Source organism: Equus asinus, chromosome 14, assembly GCF_041296235.1.
Source record: "Equus asinus isolate D_3611 breed Donkey chromosome 14, EquAss-T2T_v2, whole genome shotgun sequence".
Lineage (NCBI taxonomy): Eukaryota > Metazoa > Chordata > Mammalia > Perissodactyla > Equidae > Equus > Equus asinus.
Genome location: NC_091803.1, coordinates 17,884,169 through 17,898,030, shown reverse-complemented (window position 1 = coordinate 17,898,030; position 13,862 = coordinate 17,884,169). Strand labels below are relative to the sequence as shown.

The 13,862-nt window shown below is 58.1% G+C and overlaps 1 protein-coding gene across 8 annotated transcripts in view; it reads right to left on the bottom strand.

Annotated features, from left to right (window-relative positions):
- GTF2IRD1 (GTF2I repeat domain containing 1) overlaps positions 1-13,862 on the bottom strand; it is a 113,604-nt gene that overhangs the window by 8,575 nt on the left and 91,167 nt on the right. The window lies entirely within an intron of this gene.

Sequence of the window (13,862 nt, the reverse complement as noted above, 5' to 3'; positions counted from 1 at the left end):
GGCCAGGCAGCCCTTCGTGGGCACCTGTGCCTGGACCCCGGGCTCCCTCCTCCCTTTCCTGAGCCTAGAGGAGCAGCTGCGGCCAGGCAAGCGCAGGAGACAGGGCCTGGGCTGGGTGGGGAGAAGTGGGCAGTGGGAGAGGCTGGGCTGGACGGGATGCGGGGGTCCTGGGGCAGAGCAGCCTGTGGGCCTGTGCCCTGGGCTGGGGAGGGGAGCTGGTCCCGGGGGGCCCCTGTGCACCATCACACATGGTACCCACAGTGGCTGGGCCTCTGGGGCGGGGTGGGAGCAGGCAGGGAGCCAGGGCCTGAGCGATGAGGGCAGAACAGACAGAATGGGTTCGTGCAGAAAAACGACGCCTGTTTTAATCTGGAAAATCTCGCAGCACTCAGTTTCATGTTGGAGGCCAACCCGGGACCTGCATTTCCCAGGCCCCGCCCTCCCCCTGCACCCACTGCCAGGGAGGAGCCCCAGTTCCCAGGCCGGGCGCCTGTGCCGCAGGGCAGACAGCTTCCCACACAGGGCCTGCTGCCCCCTCCTGCCAGAGCTCCTTTACCCGCCACCCGGGGCCTCCCAACTCCCAGCTGCACTGTCTGGTCCCCTTCAGGCCCACACCCCTGGCTCTGCAACCGAGATCCGCCACGTCTGAGTCCCTGCATCCTTCTCTCCTCTACCACAGCCAACCAACCGCCTGGGCGCCCCAGGGCCCCATCCCGCCTAACGTCCTCCTCCTGTGTCCCCGTCTCAGGGAGTGACGGCCCTACTCAGCCACATCAAGACCCCAAACTCAGCAGCCCCTAGATCCCCCTCCTTCCCACGTGCCCTGACACGGCCCTTCCAGGTGGTCTCTAGGACCACAGATGCGGCAAGAATCGACTTGACCCTTCCCCAGGTTCTGGCCCAGGGCCACCCAGAGCCTGAGGGAGGCGGAGGACGCTTTTCTTCCGTCCCCTCAACCAGGGGTTCATCTGGTGGTCAGGATTCTGTGCAGGCAAAGCAGCTTGGCACAGGACAGGGCACGGAGCGCCTGGATCCACACCAATGCGGGCCAGACGCTCTGCTAGCAGCTTCCCCAGACACCCCTCACCACAGCTGAGGACAGAGGCTCAGAGAGGTTAAGTAACTTTTCCGAGCTCACATAGCCGCTAACTGCCAGGAATAGTCTGCCTGTCGGACCCCAAAGCCTTGGTCTTCTGCTCCACCACGAGCCCCAGGTTTCCGGAAGTCTGTCTCCCCATCCGTACTAAGCAGGGCTGACCTGTGAGCCACGGGTCTACATTTGTCTCTGGAGTCCAGGGCAGGACCGACCCAGCGGAACTCCACAAAGCCAAAGGAGGCGGACAAGCACCTCGAGGACGGGCCCCACACGTGAGGCCTCCGTGCATGGCCGGATCCAGAGCACGCATCTCACACCCATCTGCCTCCCTGGAAGCTCCCTTGGCCATGTGGGGGAAGAGACACAGCCAGCCACCCAGGCCTCACTCTGCCCTTGCCTCAGGGAGGTGATGCCAGGCCCTGGGAGGGCACAGAACTTGGAGTCAGAAACCTAGGCTTGCGGGCCATGGGACGTCCCCTCACTGCCTCGTTTGTCCCCTGGACAAAGACTTCGTGAACACAGTTGCATGTTGGGGTGGTGCATCCCTGGGCATTTAGCAGCGTACAGAAAACGGCCCTACTCTGAGGAGGGAGATGGCGGGCTTGGTAACTGTCAATGCAGGGCCGTGGGGGTCCCAACCCAGCCTGGGATCAGGGAGGGTTTCCTGGAGGAGGTGACAGCCATGCGGCCTCAGCTGCTCATCAGGGCTCCAGGTATCCTGTGGACACTCAACACGTTAGCAGATGCGGAAACATCCCCTTCTCCTTCCATCTGCGGGGGGAGCACCCCCAAACCAGGCTGCAGCTGACAGGGAGAAGTGACACCATGGGGCAGCCAACAGAAAGCACGCTTGGGTCCTGGGCAGGACACTGCAAATGGTGGGAGCAGTTCAGTGCCGGGAAGGTGGGACCTGGGCTGCCTGCGGAACACTGGGGACACCAGGAGGTGCCTGAACATGTGCAGAGCCAGGCTCCTGACACCCCCAACCCGCTGTCTGGAGGGGATGGCCAGGCCTGCTGGTCACCAGGCAGCCCCCAAGGACTGCTGTGGGCAGCATTGCCCTCGCCTCGGCTGGGGCAGCCCGGGCACTGCACCTCTAAGTCTGGTCTGCTCGTGGGCAAAACAAGGAGAACAGGGGGCAGGGCCACCGGGCGGGGGGGTGGGCACAAATCCTGGGGCTCTGCGGGGCCTCGGCCACCAGCCCAGAGGTCTTCCCCAGCCTCTAAGTGCAGCCCTGTGGCCGGGAGTTAAGAACACACACTGAGTCAGACCATCTGGGTCCAAACTGTGGCTCTGTCATTAGCTCCCGACCTGGGGTGACCACTGGCTTTCCTCGTTCGGGAAACAGAGACAACAGCAGGACAGACCGTGCGGGGCTGCTGCGGGGATGAAGGGAGGACACATGCCAGTGACTAGCACGGTCGAAGGGCTGGTTATCACTGTGCTGAACCCTGAGTCAGCCACTCTGTTCTGGGGGCGCCTGCCTGAGCTCCACAGACCCAAGCTGGTGGTAAGGACACCAACAGTTGCCAACTTTCCAGGATATTCTCCACTTGGAAATGCTAGAGTTAGGGCTCAGTGCAGGGTGAGCATGTGTGTGTCCTAACATACCTGCTGGATGCCTATATGCAGTGGGGAGGAAGGGGGTCCTCAGGGCCAGCGACAGGGAAGTTCCCTAGCCTGGTAGACAGCAAGGCAATCTTGATTGTCACCCTAATGCTGTGTGGCGTTCGGAAAGTCACTCAACCTCTCTTGGCTTCAGTTTCTAGATCCCTCAAATGGGAATCTTAGCCTGTTGGGAGGATCCAATGATGTCACATATAAAAAAGTTAAGGTGGGGCCGGCCCTGTGGCCAAGTGGTTAAGTTCACACGCTCCGCTTCGGAGGCCCAGGATTTCACTGGTTCGGATCCTGGGCAAGGACATGGCACCACTCATCAAGCCATGCTGAGGCGGCATCCCACATGCCACAACTAGAAGGACCCACAACTAAAAAAAATATACAACTATGTACTGGGGGGCTTTGGAGAGAAAAAGGAAAAATAAAATCTTTAAAAAAAAAAGTTATGGTCTCACGCCATCAAAGGCAAGTCATCGTTGATGTTATTAACTAGATCAATGCCTCAATTATCCTGTAGTCTCAGGAAATTAAATTTTACATACGAGACTCTTTCAGATAAAGGAAGTTTATTCTCTTAATTCCTGGGGTTTGTTTTACCCATTCTGGGTAGAACATTTTCTAAATGGCATCAAGTACCCCTTTCTCATTAAGCACGCAGTGGGGGGTCACCCTCAAGGCCCGCCCCCCAGTGCCATCCAGAAAGTGCTGCTGAACCTGTTCCCCACCGGGGACCCGCTGCCCCCTTGCCCCTGGGCAGCAACACCCTCCGCGGACACCCCGCCTGCCTTCCTCCGCCCCTTCCTCTCCCGCACTCCCGTGTTCTGGTCCCCTCTCACTGCCTTTCTGATCGGCTGGCTGTTGGCCGAGGACTAACGGAATTTTCCCCAGGGAAAAAAGCAGCCAATCTTATTCAGCCACAAGTTGGACATAACTTGAAGCCAGTTGGCTTGAGGCGATGCTGGGGTGGCCCCACAGCCCTCTCCTGGGGCACAGTACAGGAAGCGGGTCTGCACTCAGACTGATGACTGTGCTGCTGTCACCACCGTAAAGGGCACCGAGGCAGCCGGCGGGCGGGCGGCGAGGGAGGGCTGCGCGGAGGGGCAGCGGGCTCCGCGGCCAGGGTGGAAACAGTCCTCCTCTCCCCTCTCGGAGCGCCTCCACGGCCCCTCCTCCGCCCGGCCCAGCTGGGGGATCCAGGCATAAAGCAGACCCTCAAGAGAGCAGACAGAGGTTCCCACCCTGGCAGAACAGTGGCCTCGTGCAGGGAGCAGGGGCTCCTGTGACATGGCTTGCACACCTCCCCTCCCTGGCACCAGACCTTCGCCAGGACAAGAAGGCACCCTCGGGATCACCTTTTAACCCCTTCTCAGGCCTGCACACAGGTGCACAGGGACCCCATCATCTCTTCACAGATGGAGAAACTGAGGCTCAGGAGGGCAGAGGCCCGTGATCTCATGTCCCCAGGGGAACTTTTGTAGACGTGCCAGAGGAAACACGTTCAAGAATGTTAATGGTTTGGGCCGCCTGGTGGCACAGCGGTTAAGTGCGCACACACTTTCTGCTTCTCTGCAGCCCAGGATTCGCAGGTTCGGATCCCGGATTCGGACATGGCACCGTTTGGCACACGTCCCACATACAAAGTAGAGGAAGATGGGCATGGACATTAGCTCAGGGCCAGTCTTCCTCAGCAAAACAAACAAACAAAAAACCAGAGAGAGAGAGAGAGAGAGGAGGACTGGCAGTAGTTAGCTCAGGGGTAATCTTCCTCCAAAAAAAAAAAAAAAGAATGTTAATGGCTCTCTTAGGAACAGCAAGACCACGGGAGCAACCCCAGTGGCCTAGAACAGCTGGATGAATCACTCAGTCACTCAACGGAATACTAAGATTCCACACAAAGGAATGTCACGGAACAGGGAAGACAAACGAGCTGCGGCTACACAGCTCAACATTATGTCACATAAGGTGAAGTGACAGAAGCAAGTCCCAGCCTTGACACACCAGGATACCTCGCTCATAAAAGTCAAGAAACAAGGAAAATAAAACAATCTGGGTTTAGGCAAATATTATACGCAACAAAGCCATTTGAAACATCAACCTGTGAACAATGATTACATCCCAGGGGAACAGCACCATCACAGACATTCGGGGGAGTTTGAGGAGCGGCTGTGCACTGGCTGAAGGGAGCTGTGAAGCTGCCCGGTGGCTAGTGGGCGAGGCCATGCTGAAACATTTAGGCTGAAGAGTCAAGATGTCTTGCAATTTACCGCAAATGGGGAAGGAGAGAGAACGGAATAAATGGGGCGGGGCGTGTGGGGGGACAGAGGGGAACATGGCAAATGTTAAGAATCAACAAATCCAAAGACGAGATATACAAGCACTCATTATAGTATTCTTCCATTTTTTTCTGCAGTTTTAAAATTTTAGAGGAAAAAACCCATGAGAATGACACATAGAAAGTTGGGGATATTTGTTCTGGGGAGAGAGGGGAGCAGGGTGAGGGGGCACATGGGGGTCACGCTGCGGGACTGTTCTCATTCTTATACGGGTGCTGGGTTCATGGGCACTCAGTGTAGTGTCTACAAACAAGTAAACAAACGAGGGATACGAATGAAAGAATAAAGATAAACGAACACTAAATGCAATGTGGGATCCGGGAACATAAAAAAGGCATTATGGAAAACTGATGAAATCTTTTTCTTTTTTCCTTTTTTTTGAGGAAGACTGGCCCTGAGCTAACATCTGTGCCCATGTTCCTCTATTTTGTATGTGGGATGTGGCCACAGCATGGCTTGACAAGTGATGTGTAGGTCTGTGTCTGGGATCCAAACCCGTGAACGCTGGGCCACTGAAGCAGAGCACGCCGAACTTAAATCGCTACGCCACCGGGCCGGCCCCACAAAAACTGATGGAATCTTAATGTAAAGTCTGTAGTTTGGCAAATTGCACGCACTCATTAATGTTAATTTCTTGGTTCTGACAAATGTACCACGCTTATGCTGACCCTACGGGGGGCAAAGCCTGCATTTGGGAATTCTATACTATCCTTGCAACTGTTTGGAAGTTAAAGATTATTTCAAAATGAAAAGTTCTATCCATCAATCAATTGATCTTTACATGCAGGGATCGGTGGCAGAGTGGGCCATGAACCCAGGACCAGGACTGATCTGAGCAGAGAGCTCCCCTGCCGAGGGGCGGGGGGGGGAGCAAGCAAGCCCTCTGCCTGAGGCCGCTCTGTGCCCCTCCAATCCAGCTCCCTTCTCAGGGGTGGGAGACAGGTGCTGGGTGGAGGTTGGGTGCTCCATGTTCCTCCCTGGACCCGCTGTCTGATTCCTACTGACCCACCACACACGAGGGGCTGGTCCAATGGCCAACAGGGGCTCTCTGGCTGGGGCCCCCTGGACAGGCTGCCAGGCCCTCTTTGCCCTCTCGGCTGCCAGACTGGGCTGCAAATCCCATGCCGCCTGACTTCATGCCCACTGGAGGCTGTGCACGGCCACTTACCCAGTGATGTCCTCTACTCCTCATGACAAGCCTGATCTCTAGGTGTTATGATCCCATTTCACAGATAAGGAAACCGAGGCTCGGAGGAGTCAAGTGTCTGCCCAAAGCCACCAAGGCCACATGGTCTGCAATCAGTGGCGCTAAAACTTGAATCCAGATCTGTGTAATCCTCAGGCTCTGCTTTCTGCCTGAGAACAGCCCAGCACCTTCTCGGAGGGCTGTCTCACAAAGTGCCCTGCAGCCTGTGGCTCGAACTCGTGAGCCAGGCTGGGCAGAGCAACAGCAGGTTTTCCCCTGACGGCTGGCCCTGCCCCAGGGAAATCCTTCCTCTCCTCTCCTCCTGCCTCCTCCACGGTCCCAGCTACACAGCCGAGCAGGCCAGGGACAGCCCTGACCCCAGGCGGCCGACCTCGAGGGAGAACTGCAGCCATGACTGGCCAGGCACAGAATGCCACGCACTGAGCACGCTGAGCTCCGCCTGGGCGAAGGTGGACAGACCGGGGCAGCAACCGCACAGGCCAGTGGAAAGGATGCGCACTCTGCTGCATCAGCTTGGGGGGGGGGTGGGGGCTGATTTCAAGGACACGATCCTCACGGTTGTACAACCGCAGCAGCCAGCTCCATGAGAACAGACGCCCCTGTGGGCTGAGACTGGCGTCTATGCTCATCCGTCTGTTCACGACGACAGCCCAGCACCCACAACGATGCGTGACGCATGGTGGTGCTAAATAAATGTTTGTTAGAGAAAGCAGGCTCTCACATGCCAGGCACCATTCTCAGATCTTTGCACGGATTCCTTTATTTAATCCTTCCGACAACCTATGAGGCTGGTCCTGTGCATGTTTCCATTTTACAGACGAGGAAACTGAGGCACAGAGAGAAAGTGACCTACTCCAGGTTAACAGAGAGTAAGTGGGGAGCCGGGACTTACCCCAGACTTCTAACCACCTCGCGGTGCAGCCTCTCTGTCCTGGCTGCGAGCACAGTGGGAGAGTGTCTGAAACCCAGGCTTTCATCCTGCTGACTGCTCATCAAGAGGTCTCAAGTTAAGACTAGAGCTACCATATGATCCAGCCATTCCACTGCTGGGTATTCATCCAAAGAACTTGAAAACACAAATGCATAGATACCTGCACCCCTATGTTCACTGCAGCCTTATTCACGATAGCCAAGACTCGGAAGCAACCCAGGTGCCCATCAAGGGATGAAAGGATAAAGAAGATGTGGTATATACACACAATGGAATATGACTCGGCCATAAGAAATGATGAGATCCGGCCATTTGTGGCAACATGGATGGTCCTTGAGGGTATTATGCTAAGTGAAATAAGTCAGAGGAGAAAGTCAAATACTGTATGATCTCACTCATAAGTAGAAGATAAAAACAATGACAAACAAACACAGACAAACAGACTGGATTGGTGGTTACCAGAGGGGAAGGGGGAGTAAGGAGGGGGGAAAGGGGTGATGAGGCACATGTGTGTGGGGATGGATTGGCACGAGTCTTTGGGTGGTGAACATGGTGTAATCCACACAGTCATCAAGATACAATGATGTATACCTGAAATTTATCTAATGTTATAAACCACTGTTACTGCAATAAAAAATTAAAAAAAAATAAAAAGGAAGCCAGTACAGTAAAAAACAAAACAAAATCCCTTGTGTGCACATGGAGGGGGCAAGCGGCTCTTGCTCCTACCCCTCCACGATGCGGGCCCTCCTCCCGCCTCTGCACCTGCAACCCCCAAACCCACGCTTCCACCGGCCTCAAGCACCTGACTCTGCACGTCCCCGAATGGCCTCTCCAACCTGCCGCTCCTCCCTGGGCTTCTTGTGGGTCGCCGGCCGCACACTCTCACACGGGTGCTCAGGACAGCAACCCTGGCTGCCTCCAACCCTGCAGCAGGCTGAGTAGCAGCCCCAAAGCTGTCCTCATCCTAATGCCGGAGCCTGCAACTGTGTTTCTCTATAGGGCAGAAGGGACGGCTGGTGTGATGGAGTCACAGATCTTGAGATGAGGAGATCATCCTGGACTATTTAGATGGGCCCTAAACGTAAGGCATCCTTGTAAGGAGGAGGCAGATGGACAAAAGCAGCAGAAGGTGAGCGATGCACTTTGAACGCGAATGGGACCCAGTCGAGGAATGTGGGCGGCCTCTAGAAGCTGGAAAAGACAAGGAAACGGATTCCCCGAGAGCTGGGGGGGGGGAGGGGCGCGCCTGGCTGACACCCTGACTTTGGCCCTGTGAGGCTCATTTCAGACTTCCTACCTCTAAGACTTCAAAGGGATAAATCTGTGCTGCTTTAAGACGCCGACGTTGGGGTAATTTGTTACAGCAGCCACAGGACTAGCACAAACGCCCTGCGCCCCCTCGCTCCATCCACAAACCCAGGCGGTGACCGCGATGGGCCACTTTCCCATCCAAGATGCATCCTGCAGGTCACTGCGGCAACACCTCTCCCCGCCTCCCCAAATGCATCCTTTCTTCTAAACAGTCCCTCGTTTAAAGCCTACTGAGGGCTCTTGGTTGTTCACGAGCCAAGTGCATCCTTCTTCCCCTGGTAAACAGGATCCTCCGCTGGTCCGATGCTTCGCGTTTTCACCCAGCTCCTGTGCTCTCGTCCTGCTCTGCCATTCCCCGTCCCCACGCGAGAGGCCATGAGGAACTCGCTCAGTTTCATGCACAGACAATGGAAACTTGGGGCTCCCCCACCTCAGGGAGCATGGAGGGGCGGCCTTCTCCCCCTGCCCCACCTTGTGTGGCATCTCTAATTCTGCATACGGGGTCACACCTAGGACATGCCACGCCCAAGCCTGGGTCCTGCTGAGAAGCCGTCACTGCTCAGGGCCTGACCCCAGTGTCCCCATGGGACACTCAGCCAGGTCCCTGGGTTGTGGGATCTTCATGGCCATGAGGGGCAAGGGGCTCTCCCCAGGGAAAAAAGGGAGTTTCCCACTGAGCTCTAGGACACCACCCAGTCCTGGGTGCCTGCTGCCTCACCCGCTCCTCACCCTCCTGAGCCATGAGAGCTGAGGGCACCAGAGCTCCAGCGGCCTGACCTGACCCCCTGCTGCTGACCTTCTGCTTTACGGCTTTAAATACCAATGAGACGCTCCCGACTCCCAAACCAAACCTCAGGCCTGGACCGTACCCCTCAGCCCCCGACCTGAGCACGGAACCGCTACAGATGGCACCCCAGACTTAACACGTCACACACGGAGTGCCTGCCACACCACCCCTCCCCAGCCGGCTCCTCGCACATCTTCCGTCTCAGCCGCTGGCACCGCTGTCCTTCGAGAAGCTCATCAAGATCCCTGAGGTCAAACGGGCCTCCTCTCTCCCTCTCATAGCACACCCCAGCAGGTTCCGCTGGTTTTAGCTCCAAAAGTCCTGGAGCCAATGACCTCCCCCAACTGCCACCACCAGGCCTCAGCTGGCTCTCCCTGCTTCCACCCAGCAGCCAGAGGGATCCCCTTAAATCCCAAACTGGAGTCTGTCTCTCCTCTGCTCGGAAGCCTGCACTGGCTCCCAGCTTACTCGGAGCAAAAGTCCACATTCTTATCCAGCCCCAAATAATCTTCCTTCTTTCCTCATTTCCACCTCATCTCCTACCACTTCCCCCCTCCTTCCTCCAACACCCAGGCAGGCGACCCCAGGGCCTTTGCGGATGCTGTTCTCTCAGCTCACAGGGCCCTTCCCGAGCCTCCTGGCTCACTACCGCCCCCTTCAAGCACTTTACTCAAAGGCCCTCCCTGGCCTCCACCCATCTAATGCTGCAACCCCTAAAAAAGAACACAGCCCCTCCTAGCTGCTTCCTTGCTCCTCCTTAGCTCTCCCCCCTAATACGTTGTATACCTGGCAGTGTGTATTCTCTGCACCTGCACCAGCGGGTACGTGCTGTGAGGAGGGTTCTTCATCGGTCTCGGTCAGAAGCCCAGCACCCCGCCCAGTGCCTGGCCCCACAGACACCCTGGAACGGTCCCCGGGGAAGGAACTGTGCCCGAGCTCCCGAAGGCCCGAAGGGCCCGCCCCGTCCCCACGCCTGGGGGGCTCCAGAGGGCTGGGGCTGTGGTCCCAGGCCTACATCCCACTGTGGGGACCCTGGGTCACCAGACCCCCCCCAGGAGGCATGAGAGAGGGAGTCCTCCCAGGCAACCACATGTGCTGGGCCCCCCGCGCCCCCGCCCCCACTGTGGCTCTGGGACACGGCTCAGCCAGTGCCAGCGGGGGCTTCTGGTCAGCCCGTGGAGCCCGGCGACCCCCATGCTGATCTCACTCCAGCCTAAATAAAGGCATTGGTTGTTCCCGTCAGCCTGGGTGGTCCCAGCTGGGGAAACAGTGTCAGTGGAGCTTTCTGGAATGTTGCAGAGGAATCTGAAGCCCCCACCGCTCCTTTCTGGGGCCTGTGAGCCCCCCATCTAACAACCACTGGGAAACCTGAGCCCCTCCCCCACCTGGCAGGGCTGGGGGCCGCCGCCGACCAACCCAGGGGCAGGACGGGGCTGCCCTGAGCCAGCGGAGCCCCCCAGGCAGGGAGGGAGCAGCCCCAACGTCACAGTGTGCCATCGCGCCTAGAAGAAAGGAGGCAGCAGGCCAACCCCGGCCGGCAGACGGTCTGCCCACCAGGCCTCCAGGCCCTGCCCTGCAGATGCCAGCTCTTCCCGGGAAGGCAGAGGGAGATCATGACTGGAGCCTAATTAACAGAGAAAAGCAGAGATAATTGAGTGGAGAAACATGTGGCTGGCGCTGGAATTGTGATATCTTTAGAAACCTGAGCAAGGATGGTTTTATTTTGAGCTCTCAAGAGCATGACAGAGCTGGGAGGGTGGAGGGCGGTGGGGAAGGCCGAGAGAGGGAGGCAGGGACCGAAGGGTTGAGCCAGTGTGCGGCTGGGAACGAGAACACGACACTCAGGTCCTGGGCGGTGGGAGGGGGAGGGCAGGGGGACCACGGAGGGCGGGCGGCTCTGCTCCATGCAACCTCGAGGCTCAGAGATGGCAGTTAACTTACCAAGATCACAGACAGTCAGTTAACTTATCCAAGATCACACAGCTCGGAAGTGGTGGAATTGAGGGGCAGAAGGGGACCTGACCCCGTGACACCCTCTGCTGAGGTCAACCTCACGCTGGCATCTCAGGTCCCCTTTTCCGGGAAGCCCGGTTCGCACAGAGGGATCGGAGCCCTCTGCTTGGCAGGCCCTTCCTCCACGGCAGAGCTTCTCAAACCGGGCCTCAGACAGCGCCGGGGTGCAAAGGGAATGAGGCCGAATTTCCTATTTTCCTTAGCAGAATGTACTTTAACATAGTTTCACAAATTAAAACCCAAGTGGAGACTTTGTGGAGTGGACGATGTGAGGATGCCCTAGATAAAGCTGGGGCCCCACAAGAACTTGGGCCCTGGCTCCAGCCGCGGGGACATCAGTGCAAGTCCACGCCACAAAGCCACGCCCTCCACACTCCAGCCTAGTGGCCTCTCCGCCTCGCTACCTCGGCATGAGACAGGCCCTTCGTTCCTCCCCTCTTTGCCTAGGCTGTGTGCCCCAGGACACCCCTGGTGTGGGACGTTTCCCATTTTACAGGTGGGGAAACTGAGGCCCAGGCAAACCTGACTTGCTGGAGTTGGACAGGAAGCCAGCAGCCCTGCTGCATCCCAGTGTGGAGGGGCCTGGCTACGCCTCGGGGGTACATGGAGAACCAAAGGAGAGGAAGCTGGCCTGGGTCCCCGGAGAGCCCTGGGTCGCCCAGAAGGGGCCAGGGCAGGGCAGCTGGGTCTGTAACTCGGGGTGACCATTTGGTTCCCAAAAACGTGCGAGGAGCAAGGGAGCCGCCTGGGGGCATCCCGCCCCCCATGCCCTCCCTAGTTCTCAGGGGCCAGGCTCCGGGCAGGCAGGCACAGACAGGCACCACAGAGGTGGCTCTGGCAGGGGCCGTCCTCCCGCCCTCTCCTGTAGCCCGCCCCGTGGAAGGGGCCTCTCAACCTCTGCTCAAATCCCTCCAGTGACAGGAAATCCACCACCTTCCAAGTCTTTTTTTTTTTTTAAACCACCGCTATTTGAGAAGTTCTAGAATGTTCTCTATTTCCTTGATCCCTCTGGTGTTGCCCAGAGGACTCTGCACACAGCTGCCCGATTCAGCTCTTCTTGCCCACAAATTCCTCTACCTCCTTTCCTCGGGCTCAGCCTCCCTCTATTCCTTCAAGGTCCCCTGGAGGTCAGTGTGTGCGTCCCCAGGCTGCCCTGGCCCCTCTGCTAGCTCCTGAGCAGTGGCGGCAGCTGCCACCTTCACATGACACCGCGACCCTGCCGGCTCTAAGCACCACCAGAGTCCCGCTGACTGCACATTTGCCCCTGGAGCTCTCACAGGCCTGCAGATCTAGCCTTGGGGATGAGCACCACGGTCACCCTTTCAGAACCTTCCGCCCTCTCTCCCTCCTCACACTCCTAACTCCACCCACCTCTGGGTCCCACAGCCCCATGGCCTGGTGTCACTGCCCCAGTTTTGCCTCCTGCAATCCACCTGTGGTGGCTGAGAGCCTAGTTACCATGGCAATCACAAGACAGTGCAAACCCGAGCCCACCATTTTGTTGACTGAAAAAACTTCCAATGTCACAAGACAAAGCTGGAGTCATAGCGTGCAGGTCAAGGCCTCTTCTAAGCCAGGCCTCACTCTTTTGTCACCCCCCCCCACCGCCCCCCTCCCAAGGCTGGGGCTGGCTGGGGCCCCGTGCCACATAACTCCGCCTCTCTGAGCCTCAGTGTGCTCAGCTGCAAAATGGGAACGACGGCAGTGTCTCCCTCACGGGCCTGTCTCGAGGACTCAAGGCTTGCTGTGACACAGGGTCCATAGCGCTGTGGGCAAAGGTGGGATGTGGTCACTTCACGGCTCCCTACCTTTCCCGAGGCTGCCACTCAGTCTGGAATTCCTCCATCCCCTTCTCCGCCTGGGGGACGTCAGCCCCAGAGCTCTCCCTGACCCCAGAGCGGGTGGCCTGCCCGTGGGAGCTGGTTCTCCCCGGGGTGGGGGGAGCAGAGGGCCGGGTCCTTCCTGCAGGTGGCGCTGACCTCGCACGGCAGCTGCGGCTCAGGAGACCAACACCGCTCCGTCACGTTTCCTGGGGATCAGCCTGCGTGCGACACGCCGCTGGCCGTTTGTACCTCGACCTCCTCTCCTCCCTCTGGCCACGTCCACACCTCTGGTCATCAGCATCATGGCCCCTCCACGGTGTCCACATCACGCATGCTTCTCTGACTGTCCCTTCCCATCTTTCCAGCCCTCCCTCTGGGACCCTGACGCCAACAACCCCTCATCCCCATCGGGGCGCACAGTCCCCGGGGTCCCCTTCCCCGTCCCTCTCTGAGGAGCCGGCAGAGGGGCTCGCACACAAGCTCTCAGCCCCCTTCTCCCGCCCCACTGGCCCCCACCCCCCGGCTGCATCACTCATTTCTCTGAAGTCATGCTGTCCCCTCCTGATCCCACTACACCCTGCAGCTCCCACCCGGCTCTCCTCCTGCCCCTGCAGGGTCACCCGCCCCTGGGAGTTCCACGTCTCTTCTCTCTCCCTCCTAAGCCCACCAGTCCACCCAGGTCCCCAGCCCTCCCCGAAACCGTCTCAACTACTCCACTCCCGGACCTGTGGGTCGCAC